Below are 14,277 nucleotides of genomic sequence, written 5' to 3'. Positions count from 1 at the left end.
GAGTAAATGGTGAGGGGAAATCTTAAAAGCTCTAAAAAGTTGATTTTGCAAAACAGGTCTGCTTTAAGGTCAGCAAGATGATTAGATCTTATTTGGTAGTCAGCTGGGGTGAGGGGGTGGATGGCACTAACAATTGACAATTTTACAAATCAGATCATGTTGTTGATGTTTTCTTGATGGGACATTCCCTATATGATAAAAAATGTACATATTTCTTCATAGAGTCGATCTGTAAGAACAAAACTAGACCAGTTGAGAATCACTTCTTCAAACCACCGCTCATTAAAACTAGTCCTCTTTTTAGATCTTTTTTCCTCAGATATTAAAAATGCTTCCATCTGTCTGATTGTGCAAGTGTTTCAGGGTCTGTCACATCATCCTTCAACATTCCCACAGTTTTTGATAGTCCCCCGTGGCCCAGAAACCATTTTAAACCATCCTTTGTAAGTGCTGCTAACAAGCTGACACTTTTTAGGTCAGTGACAGCGGAGGCATGTCTCGTACGACCCAGGTCCTTTCAGTATATCTGGTGCAATACTTGGACTATTTTCTCTTGGGCTTTAGTGCCAAGAAACACTTCGAAATAGTTTTGTGTCTCTGAACTAGGCTGAATGTAGCATGAGTGTTTTTTTCTGTATTGTTTTTGATGACATCCAAGTGATACGCTATAAATCCACAGAGATGGTTGTCCTCAAGGTCCATCTGTGCTGTCCGCTAATAATGGTCAAATCAAAATGCAATCACAAACCCAATTCTTTTTCCACACAGAGGAGAAAGTCATTTGACCTGGTAGGAGCAATAACAAAAGGAACCTATGAGAGTACGTGCTTGTTTGTGAATGGTTGGACATTGTTAATCTATTTCTATGCTCATAGTTTTAAAAAGGAGTAGTGTAGAGATTAGAGTTCCATTGTATTCCTGAGTTTCATGGTGAGGAAAAATTGGGACTGTTGCCATAGCAATTTCAATAATTCATCATTTGTTTTAGTGGTGTCCTGTTGGTGAAAAAGTAATCCACTCAAAATTTCCCACAATGCACCTCAAAAATTTGTGTCCAGTGCTGGTCACTAGAGCAGTCAATATAGACCACAATGCATTCTGGGAGTCGGATAAACAACAGCCGACAATGACAGGTCGTTAACGGAATACAACACGACTAAATGAAAGCAGATACAGGAGCTGTTTTTTCACACTTCTAAATAAACCATTTCTATGTAAAGTTGCTAGCATTGTTTTTTTGTTGTTGTTTTTTTACCTTAGCTTGAGCTGTTAAGAGTGATAATTTCCACATCTCAGACAAAAAGTGATGAATCCAGTCCGTTTACATGAGATCCAGTTTGACAAAAACGTGTACGGTTATTATTAGTCCATTAATACTTGTATGCCATCCAATCTGAACATTATTTATTACAGAAATCAAGTTTTATTGTAGTTTAGCCTTCAGACTTTTTTCACCAGAGTCGCACGATCCGAATCATTCTGTAAGTGAGGCACTATAGGGGTTAAGGATTAGGGTGGACATTCAGACACAGCCAATGAATAAGGCAGTTTTTAAAGATACACAATGTGCATTTTCAGGTAGAGGGTCACCCACTTGATTTAATGTACCAGAGTATGGTATGAACATATATGTCTTTCATTTGATTTGTAAAATGAAATTACAGTCATTTGTATTGCCAATGACTACATAAAAAAACATTCCAGATCCTAGAAACTAGAACCCCTTTAAGGTTCTAGTTCAATCCAAGTTAATGCAAAGTTTCTTAATTTTGTTATGACACTATTTATCATTAAAGCTCTTATATTGCAGATAATTCATTCATGTGCGCGTTAAGTCATGTTACAATGTTGTTACCTCATCCAAAATATACCTGGAGTTGTGTTTTCTTTTATTCACATGTTTGAGTAATTCTGCATTATTAGTCTGCCTGAATCCAAAGCTCAAAATGCTCTGTTCCACCTTGTGATGACATGAAGCAGTAGTTTTCAAGTTAACAGCAACCTTTTACCTTTTGTTCAGTAGAAATTGGCAATTCCGGGGCTGAGATTATCCAAATGATTCTAATGAAGGTATATGGAGTTTAAAAACACAACAGAGCACTTGCTGTATTACCGCATGACATCACAAGGTAGAACAGAGTGTTTTCAGTTTGAACTCAGCCTAAATATGCAGAGTTTGTGTGTTAAACATATGTGAATGAAGCAAAACACAACTCCAGGTACATTTTTGATGAGGGAACAACATTATAACATAGACTAAAAAAAAAAAAAAAAATAGTACAAAATAAGGTCTTTTAGGACTTTTATATCCAATTGGAATAGTCTGTAAATCAGTGTTGTTTTAGATTACTGACAACATTTTCCCCAACATATTCCTTGACTTCTTTACACCCTCGTATTTTACTGGTTAGCATAAACGCATTTTTGGTAGCAGTCTCCGTGGTGGACTTTATCACTGCTTTCCAAAATGGCTACTTTCTCCCAATTACAGCTATAACTTCTTCTTCAATAAATGTATAAAGACTTTTGTGGCTTTTTGCACCTCTGGAGAATTTAACTATCCCCATTTTCCTCAGTTTTACCGTGTGTGGTTGGGAGAGCACTGTTTTTCTCTCTCTGTCCGGCATTTTTACTCCAAACTTTCCCTTAGGTGAACCACTTATTATAGAGCACAAAATCGCCTAATGTGCTTATTTCTAGCGCTAATGCAGCAGCTAGCAGGAAGACAGTGCAGCTCTCCAAGGGGAACAGTAGAGTACGATCCGGCCTGTAAGCACAATTTAAGTAATTAGATAGTGTGGTTGAAATTAAGGCCTGCCATTCACAGCGTGCCAATGCTCAATACACTGGACAAATAAACAGCAAAAGACCCCTACGATTTATGGTACACTTTGGAGCATTTTTCAAATGATTTCATCAAATATAATGAAAAACAGCCATAAAAGACACATTATATTATGTGTCCCAGATGCAAATTAAAATTCTTAACAGCCGTCTCATTTTGTGTATAGTTTAAACTAGCTTAGATACCTGGGCAAATGTACTCCCGGATGCTTACGAATGAGGAAGATATTCAGAGGTCTGAAATCAAAGCTAAGATATTCTACAAACTGGGAAAGAAAAGCATTTGGATGTTTGTGTCCAGAGTTTGCATTTGAAGCATGAATATAAATATGTCCCTTTGCACATTACAGAGTTAGCTAGATAAGGCTAGCAGAACATGTCTTTTTAAAAATATATATTATAATATTGCTTCTGAAGCTGCTCACATACTAGAGCAATTTTATTTGCTCTATCTCACAATAATTATAACACAAACTTTGTGACATCTCTATTATGAAAACTTGACATTACCTCTAATTTGTCTATGACGTTTATGTCTCTTTAAATGTACAAAATAATGCCAACATAATGCCAATCAGAAAACTTTCTCACTTCTGTCCTGCCAAACAGTTTTAAACAAGATAATGAACTCCTCCCCTTATACCAGCGACGTGCGGTCAGAGAAGGCATTTGAGGCACTGCCTCAAAAACCCTCATGAGAGAAAAAAAAACATAATTATTTTCTCTTGTATTATTTATTTGTTCTTTGAAAATTGATTGTCTCTGTTTTAGTCATATATAATAGTTTTACTTTAAAAAAGTTTTTTTTAAATGCCAATATGGGTATTAGGTGACTGAATAGGTGAAAGAGGCAAGGGGTGAGGTGAGCTGCACCTCAAGGGCAAAGTGGGATATTAAATCAATGAATAAAGGACCTAAGCTAGCTTGATTTAGAACAGGCTCTCTCTATCTAATTGAAAATATATTTTTATACACTTCATGCAAGTTCCTATGGCTTAAATAAAATGTGGACTTTGTGTTAGGGTATTTTTAGATGTGCTGATATGGTTTAAGACACATTGAAATAGTCTGAGGTGTGTCTAGCCTCACACTGTGCCTGGGCTTTGCTTCAGGAGGCAAGCTTTTATATTTCTACTGCTTTGCAGAGAAAAGGGCCTGAAAAATGTGTATTTTGCACACAATTCCAATACTATTATTAATGTAAAGATTAGATTAGTAATGATTAATTGATGGACAGAACAAAGCTATACATTTTTTGGGAAGTTACAATAATATTTGGAATTAAATACATTTGTAAATAAAGGCATTATGAAATATAAACAACTATAAGCATATACAATTTATTATTATTATTTTTTTTATTTTATTTTATTTTTTTGTAAATTTGTCTCTGAAAAGGTCAATGCCTTACCAGTCATAAACTTCATTGCACATCACTACCTATACTTATATCATGCAACTTTCTTCCAAAATTGAGAACTAGGCTCCTGGATTTGAGTTGAACTGTCCTGAGCTTAAAACTAAATAAATACCTTTGAACCTATACTATAAACCTATAAACAAAACATAAGTAAAACAACATGAGATGAGCACAGAGGTCCTGGGCAGAGCTAGAAAGTAGGTATTAATGGTATGTGTTCACTGTGCAGAGGTAGCAGGGGAGCAGAAGGTTGGGACTGAAGGAAGGGAGGTTGGAAATGAACAGGAGAATGTAGTGGGAGGGAGCTTAAAGAACAGTGGGGAGTTGTGATTTATGCTTGGGGAGTACTGGTTCCCCTGGTGAGAATGCCTACTGTAACTCTAACCATAGCACAGAGCAGGGGCGGAGGCTATTGTTATACTAGAATAGGGGCATTAAATCTATAGTGAACGTAGGGACCAGACAAGAGGGCCCATGTCAAATATATACAACATTAATATTGATTCATACCTAAGTCTCTTCAGATAACATTACCATTTTGATCACACTGGTTATATTGTTGATGTTATATTGATGAACTACCTCAGAAACTCACCCTGGACTCATGCATTTTTCATTGTGTGGTTACATTACATGGAACATATAGATTAATTGTCTTTATATTGTTTTTCCATGTTTGGCTGCTACACCAGTAATGCATAACATTGTGACCTATGCAGTGACATATATAAAGTTGCATTATGGGTTCTGTTTTCTGGTCGAGTATCTAGTAGGAATGCATTAGTAAAGTGAGGAATAACTTTGGACCATTCGCTCATGTTTTTAAGAGTAAAAATCAGGTTAACGTTATAGTTTCATGTCCCAAAGAGGAAATGTATCATCTGCATTTATTTATCTTTATTTCAACAGGGAGAGCCCAATGAGAGCACTCAGGCTCTCCTTTTCATGAGCTTGCAGACAGAAAAATACAAAATAACAAAACAAAAACACCAGATTATTAAATTGCATTTGTGGCACCAAAATATCCAGTTTTGCATGTCCTTCAAATATATTCATTTTTTGGGAAGCAAAATAACCAAAGGCTTTTCTTCCTCATTTCAGTTCTAGTGCAGCTCATGTTTAGACGTAGACAATCGTGAGATATTCAGGCAGTCTATCAAGTAGTCTTTATGAATATATTTTATACAGTGTTTTTCTCTGTGACAAATAGGGATGGCCAACCTACTTTTTCATAGTGTAGATGATAGGTTTTAAATTCATCACCTGTTATGAAACGAAGGGCTGAGTGAAAGAGTGTAGCTAAAGGTTTCAAAGTAGAGGCTGATGTCTCCATGTCTATATCTCCATAATCCAGCACAGAAAGAAAGGTTGCTTGAGCAATTTCATTTCTGTAATTCAATGGGACACAAGATTTGTTTCGATAATAAAATGATAAATTTCATATTAAACTCTTACATAATTCTGAGATATGTATTTAAGCCATCCTTCAACAGGTTACATGTTTTGTTTTGTTTTTTTAAGATTCAATAAAGGTATGCAAACTCAACACACTTAGTCTGAGATTTGAACCCAGAACATTTTTGCTAGGAATTTTGCGTTGGCTGTCAGTAAGTGTTGCCAACATAGCTTGAAACAATCTATCAAAACCTTAAATGTCCTATATTACACAAAATTCACTCATTTGAGCCTGTTGGCTGTTGGTTCGAATGTTGTTACCTCCATGTTTGAGTAATCCTTTATTAGTCTGTCTACAGTTACAAAGCTCAAAATGTTCTGTTCCAACATGTAATGTCATGAAGTGTAGTAAAAGAAAAATTCCAATCTGTCAACTGGACAAAAAGTTGTAGGGGTGAAGACATTTTGCTGCTCATCCAAGCCACTTCTTCAGTTCTGGTCAAATTAATGGTGGATACTGCCTTCTATCAATCTGAAGGGAGGAGCTGACTACACTGAAACTTATTGTTTACAGTTTCTGTTTGTTAGTTAGCTACAACCCCAATTCCAATGAAGTTGGGACGCTGTGCAAAACTTAAAAAAAATACAGAATACAATGATTTGCAAATCCTTTTCAACCTATATTGAACTGAATAAACTACAAAGACATGATATTTAATGTTGAAACTGATAAACTTTATTGTTTTTATGCAAATATTCACTCATTTTCAATTTGATGCCTGTAACACGTTCCAATAAAGCAGGGACTGCGGTAACAAAAGAAAGTTACACCTGTTTGGGACATTCCACAGGTGAACAGGCTCATTGGGAACAGGTGAGTGTCATGATTGGGTATAAAAGGAGCATCCCCGAAGGGCTCAGTCATTCACAAGCAAGGATGAGGCGAGGTTCACCACTTTGTGAACAACTGTGTGAGCAAAAAGTCCAACAGTCTAAGAACAACATTTCTCAACATACAATTACAAGGAATTTAGGGATTTCATCATTTACAGTCCATAATATCATGAAAAGATTCCAAGAATCTAAAGAAATCTCTGCACGTAAGCGACAAGGCCGAAAACCAACATTGAATGCCCATGACCTTTGATCCCTCAGGTGCTACTGTATTAAAAACACAAATTAATGTGTAAAGGATATTACCACATGGGCTCAGGAACACTTCAGGAAACCATTGTCAGTTCACACAGTTCATCACTACATCTCCAAGTGCAAGTTAAAACTGTACCATGCCATATATCAACAAAACCCAGAAACACCACCGGCTTTTCTGGGCCCAAGCTCACCTGAGATGGACTCATGCAAAGTGGGAGAGTGTGCTGTGGTCTGATGAGTGCACATTTGAAATTGTTTTTGGAAATCATGGACGTTGTGTCCTGCAAGCCAAAGAGGAAAAGGATCATCTGGATTGTTATCAGCCCAAAGTTCAAAAACCAGCATCTGTGATGGTCTGGGGGTGTGTTAGTGCCCATGGTATGGGGAACTTGCACATCTGTGAAGGCACCATTAATGCTGAAAGGTACATACAGGTTTTGGAACAGCATATGCTACCATCCAAGCAATGTCTTTTTCAGGGACGTCCCTGCTTATTTCAGCAAGACAATGCCAAACCACATTCTGCATGTGTTACAATAGCGTGGCTTCGTAGTAAAAGAGTGCAGATACTAGACTGGTCTGCCTGCAGTCCAAACCTATCTCCCATTGAAAATGTGTGGCGCATTATGAAGCGCAAAATACAACAATGGATACTCCAGACTTCTGAGCAACTGAAGTTGTACGTGCAGCAGACATCCTGCAAAGCTTCACCAATTACTGTCGTCAGTTCCCAAATGCTTATTGATTGTTGTTAAAATGAAAGGTGATGTAACACAGTGGTAAACATGCCCCGTTCCAGCTTTATTGGAAGATGTTGCAGACATCAAATTGAAAATGAATGAATATTTTTGTAAAAACAATAAAGTTTATCATGTTTTTGTTGTTTATTCAATTAGGTTTAAAAGATTTGCAAATCATTGTATGCTGTATTGTATTGTATTTTTTTGAGTTTTACACAGCATCCCAACTTCATTGGACTTGGGGTTGTATAATGAGCTACACTAAGTATGAACTGTGCCCGAGTCCTAATCATTCAGGCCCCTAATGGGTGCTCTTACACATATTAGCATACTGGCTAGCCCTATTGTTTTCTTTATTTGGATGTAGGTCTAAGGATGGAGCTATAAATAGGTGATAGATGATATCTAAGGCCCCCATTCCTGTTCAAAGATGGATTGTCTTTCCCAACAAAAAATGTGTCTTTAACTCCCCTCTCAAAGTTCTCTGTGTAATCCCTCTGTCATCCAGATCTGATCCATAGCAAAAAAAAATTAAAAAAAAATCTGTCAACTGGACAAAACATTGTAGGAATGAAGACATTTTGCTGCTCATCCAAGCCACTTCTTGGCTTGGCTCAGTTCTGGACAGATTACTGGTGGACACTGCCTTACATCTATCTGAATGGAGGAGCTGGCCACACTGAAACCCAAAACACCTATTGCTTACAGTTTCTGTTTGTAGGCTAGGTCTATTGTGCTACCGTTAGAGTGTGCCACCATCTCACAAAGGTGTTGGTACCTTCTCTTGTGGAGTGGCTGTTTAGTTTCTGCAGTGAACATTATATTGGACCTTAGACATCATGTATTTCCTATTTATAATTCCATCCTCAGATCTGCATCTAAACAAAGAAAACAATAGGGTTAGCCAGTATGGAAATAGGTGTGAGAGCCTGAATGATTATGCTAAATATGACTCAGGCACAGTTCACATTTCATGTAGCTCATTAGACCTAGCTAGCAAACTGAAACTGTAAACAAAACATGTGTTAGTTTCAGTGTAGTTAGCTCCTTCCTTCAGACAGATATAAGGCAGTGGCCACCAGCAATCTGACCAGAACTGAAGAAGCGGAAGAGCAGCAAAGCATCTTCACTCCTACAACTTTTGGTCCAGTTGACAAATTAGATTTTTTATTTTACTTTGAATCATACCTGAGGGACAGAGGGATTGTACAGATGTAATGAAGTGGTAGTTTTCAAGTTAACAGCTATCTTTTACCTTCAGTTCAGTAGAGATTGGATATTCCAGCGCTGAAATGATCCACATGATTCTAGTGAAGGTGTATGAATTTTAAAAACACAATAGGGCATTTCCTTCCACATGACATCACAAGGTGGAACAGAGTTTACAGTTTTGGGGAAGAACACAGCCTAAATATGCAGGGTTTGTCTGCTAACAAAACACAACTCAAGGTATGTTTGTGATGAAACATTATAACAGATAAAAATTGCGAAATATGGGCCCTTTAACTTCTTGTACAATTAGAAGAAAGCAGCCCAATGTTACCTGTCAGTGGCCATTGCTGTACCATTGTTCAATATGGTTTTGCAGTTTGCATACTCTACAGTGACATAACAGGTGTAATTAGAGTAATAACAGTAGGTCTATGTCTACAGCTATATTTTACACTGTCTTTGCCTGTTGAATATTCTCAGCAGTGCGAGCAGGCTGCCTTAGCTGGCTCCATGCTGGCTCACACTATCACAGAGGGCAAGGGGGTGTCCCGCAGAGAGGCAGGACACACAAACATATAAAGAGCTGTAGCGCACGCTGGCACTGTCTCATTGCACAGTTCTTGTTGATATCTATTGACTACAGATCTATGGGTGCCACGCTGTGTGTGCAGACGAGGCTATTGTGTGGACATGGATGACAGAATGCATGTTTATGTTAGGGTTTACAAGGAGCTGCTGAAAGCCCCCTGTGTACTGTGTGTGTACTGGTATTGGTCCTGCTCAAATCTCAGGTTCTGGAAGTCAAATTACAATTTATTTTCCCACAGATATTTTGAAAAATATATCATGAGTTTGAAAGCCACGCAATGAATTTAAAACCCATTATTGTACACTGTCATGAGAGAACAACACTGAACTTTGATACGGTAACTTTTAAGGTCTAAAAAAGGGCTGCATTTTGCTTCTTAAAAATGAAATACATTTCAAGGACATACAACACTGAATATATTGGTGCCACAAAAGCACTTTAATAATCTGATGATAAACATTTATAATCACACCTGCACCTGTTTTTAATGTTTTAATGTAGTTATTTGCTTAGATTTTTTTTTTCTTTGTATTTGTCTGTATTTTAACAGTGCACTCATTGCGCTCTACCTCTATAAATAAAGATAAATGAAATATATATTTAAGGCCATACTGTGGAACATTCAACAATCCTACCGCCATGAATGTCTCTGCTTATTTCAGCAAGACAATGCCAACCCACATTCTACACGTGTTACAACAGCGTGGCTTAGTAGTAAAACAGGGTACTAGACTGTCCTGTCTACTGTCCAAACCTGTCTCCCATTGAAAATGCGTGCCAGATTTTAAAGCGCAAAATATAACAACGGAGACCCTGAACTGCAGAGCAACTGAAGTTGTACATTCAGCAAGAATGGGAAAGGATTCCTCCTGCAAAGCTTCAACAATTAGTGTCCTCAGTTCCCAAACGCTTATTGATTGTTGTTAAAATGAAAGGTGATGTAACACAGTGGTAAACATGTCCCCGTCCCCCTTTATTGGAATGTGTTGCAGACATCAAATTGAAAATGAGTGAATATTTGCATAAAAACAATAAAGTTTATCAGCTTGAAGATTAAATATCTTTGTAGTTTATTCAGTTCAATATAGTTTGAAAAGGATTTGCATCCATGCGCCCATTGAGGCTTTAAACTGATAGTATTAGTCAATGGTAAAAATGAATAAGAAATGTACTTACTAACACAAGAGCTTGTAACTTAGTCATTTATCCTTTTGAATAAATATTGCAATAATATAGAAAAGCAAAATATATAAAACACATACATATTTTATATAGATGCTATCCTATTCATAATGCTATGCTGTTATACGACTCTCCTCTCTGTCATCCTACATTACCCATAATTAGCCAGTATAGAGAAAAGCCCCTTGAGACAAAGCGCACACACGCAGTTCATAAACAAAATAACACTGCAGTGGGAACATGTCCATACTGTATGCTCTTAATTACCTTGTCTTCGGCTGTGAGCTCCAAACTGCAGCAAAATACAAATGAGTAAAGCCAGCGGCCACAACACTACACATCTCCATCACCATTTGTTTTACATGTCTCCAAAGAACAGCTCCATGTATGCTGGCATGTGAAGTATGCAGCAAGAAGGAGAATTCTTTATTACATTTTGCATTAATTTAATCACAAGACAATTTCCAGACAGTCTCCACAGTAACTTAAGTATTTAATCAAACACACAACAAGAGCCCAGTGTTACCTACAGGCATGAGGTAATACAATCCATCATTGTTGAACAGCATCCAATGTTTCTGTGTGAAAAGTGCATTATTATTCTTGTTTTTCTTGTGCCTGACCAGTAAAATGTAATTTGATTTCTTTGGAAAAGGTTAAAGTGAGACCAGCAATTTGGTGCAGTTTAAAAGGGGGGACAGAACTGGGGACATAGGGGACAGAACTGACAGCAACGAGCCTAAGTAGAGGTGGTGTTGTACTGGCACTGATTAATCCAAAAAGAATATACCAGAACAAAAGACCATTCTGTTGTATTTTTATTTTATTTATGTTTGTTCAGTTTTGAAGTTCCTTCAAACTTTTGGACTTAAACCCTACAGTAAATTTCAACAGCAGAGCTGACACAGCAGGGAGATTAAAGTAGCAGTATTTTAGGTCAGCTCTTGCTGTGCCTAATGTGACACAGGCCAATTTCTTGCCAAATAAGCAACAACAATGAGGGAGAGTTGCCTCTAAAAGCCAGTGTGAAGGGCTCCCTGTTTGTGTAGCCTGTAAAGGACGTGGACTTGCTCTTTGCTAATGTGTTTGTGAGTGCTGCAGGTTCACTCAGGCTCAGGTGAGATCATGCAGTCTAATGGAGCCTGTTTTTACACTAACTGCACTGTAAACAGGGCTGTGTGCTCCAACAACAGAACATAGAACTGTAAACTGTGTCTGTCTCAAGGTGAAGCTTCCTTGAGTGTCCCCTGAGCACCTGCCCTGCCTCCTCACAATCACTCCTCACATATAGACTTTACATGTCCTTTATACTGTTTAAGTGATGGCAGCAGAAGACAAATCTTTAGCACCTGTTTACTTCCACAGCAGAGTTTGTGCACACAATGCCATAATGAGATCCAAGAGGATTTTATCACTTGTGTGTTTGGCTTAAGACCATTAAAGCTTAAACCCAGCAGTTTGTGCGGAGGCTGATAAGTGAGGTACTTAGAAGAATACAAATGCACTGCGCAGGTTTGTGCTTCAACTCCAAAGGGGTCGCCTCCCACCACTGCACCGTGTCCAAATGTGTTTATTTTCAATAATTGAATGTCCAAAAGTGACGGCAAACAGCCTTTCCATAAAACATCTTAGAAAACAGATCAGTGATGTACAGGGCTGATGGTGGCAGCTCATTTGAGCCCATCAAACTGCCACAGTGCCCACCATTTTGTCCAAGCTTTGAAGTGCAGTTCAAAGGGCCCAGGAGCTGTCACTGCTTGTCTTCACATACATCACCCACAATAAATGTGAACTGAGCGGCAAGCACAGCGTTCTCTATTACACAAGACCAACGCTGTTTGCCCTCTCAGCCATTGCACAGAAGAGAGCGAGAGAGAGAGCGAAAGAGAGAGAGAAAGAGAGAGGGGTGGAGGTCTGGTACACAAACACAAACATACACACAAACAGAGGCAGCAGAAGATGGATGGTCAGGTCGGCCCTGTATGACGCAGAGTGGTGAGGGGAGATAAGGGAGAGACAGACGAGTGCCCCCCTGCCCTGCCCATTCACAAGGGGGGTACAGGGACATAACAGGGTAACACACCAGAGTAACTGTTGGAGCAAGGATACAGGCCACTGTATATTACACCTGCAAACACAGAGGACAGGGCTCACACTGACAGAGGCACACACACACTGCAAAAGTCTGTACAAACTGCCAGAATATTTAGTTTTGATTCAGTTGTTATTATATTTTAGCCATTTATTTTTTTATTCTTTTAAATCAGGTGATCATGGTGGAAGAAGAACATTTTAGTCACAAAAAAAAACCCTTTTCTAAATAGATGAAGCAAAACTGGTCCAAATGATCAAATTCCAGATTTTTATTCTGAATTGAAGTCATTTTAACTAATCAAGACTTTTGGCAGCTCAGATCCAAAAGTTTTCTTGTCATTAATGTACCTTTTGAAATTCAACAAATTAAAACTTAAAAAAAAAAATAAAGCTATGCTAATTTTGCTTCTCAGCGCTGTAATCACTGTAATCACACACATTATTCGTGTTTATCCTCTTTTCTAATTGCACTGTTACATATCTGGTGTTGTAAGCAAAGATTTCTATTCAGTGAGGTTCTAATTATCAACCCCTTTTCTGAATCTGTATATATGGTATCTTTATATAAGGAATCAATGTACACAGAAGTAACCGTAATATAAATAGGACTGCAGCTAACAATTATTTTAGTAATTGACTAGTCAGCGATATACAGTGGTTCCTCGTTTATCGCGGGGGTTACGTTCTAAAAATAACCCACAATAGGTGAAATCCACAAAGTAGTCACCTTTATTTTTTACAATTATTATATACGTTTTAAGGCTGTAAAACCCCTCACCACACACTTCATACACTTTTCTCAGACAGGTATTAACATTTTCTCACATTTTGCTCTTGTTTAAACAATCTCAAAGTTCAAACCTTCGTATATTATATCCACTTTCCTTGATGATAGTTTTAAATGTGTTTTTCACGTGCCTCTGCTCCTGCGGTATCCACAGAGGCGCCTCTCCGTGCAGAGAAACACTTTTAAGTCCAAAGCGTTTCTGAAATTTGTCGGTGAGAAGGTTTCATCGACATTGTGGGTTTTGTCGGGGAGAAAACTTGCAAACATACAGCACTTCAGAGTCACACTGCTAGCGATTGAACATTTATGTAAATTTGGCAAGCTGAATGCATTCTGTACTGTACAGGAGATACGGCACGTCCTTTAGCCACAATGCAGGGCACAATGCACGTTCATACACTATTTAAAAAAAAAAGGGAACAACTGCATGCTTCCCCAAAACAGTGAGGCCCTGAAAGGTGAATCGTGATATAGCGAGGGGCCACTGTATACATTTTTTGATCAGTTGACAATATTCAAACAATTTCTCTAACACATTAAGATTTTGTATTTATTTTTAACCAGATAAAGGTAAAAATTCTGACTGAGAGCTTCCAGATTGAGTGAATATTTACAAATAAAGTTTAATAATAATACTATGAATGAAATGATGAAAATATTTTTGATTTAATAATGTTACTAAGGCAGCAGTATCCTAGTTGGTAATGCGTTTGTCCACTGATCTATAGGTTGGTGGTTCAAATCCTACTCTCAGAATAAACATCATTGGTAGAGTGCTCAGATTCATTGACCCACAGGTTTGTGGTGTGATTCCAGCTCCCACAGAGGAATGTTGTCGTTAGGTCACCAGGACGCTTAACGC

This window comes from Periophthalmus magnuspinnatus, chromosome 23, assembly GCF_009829125.3.
Source record: "Periophthalmus magnuspinnatus isolate fPerMag1 chromosome 23, fPerMag1.2.pri, whole genome shotgun sequence".
In the NCBI taxonomy this organism is placed as follows: domain Eukaryota; kingdom Metazoa; phylum Chordata; class Actinopteri; order Gobiiformes; family Gobiidae; genus Periophthalmus; species Periophthalmus magnuspinnatus.
Note: the sequence above shows the minus strand (reverse complement) of the source record.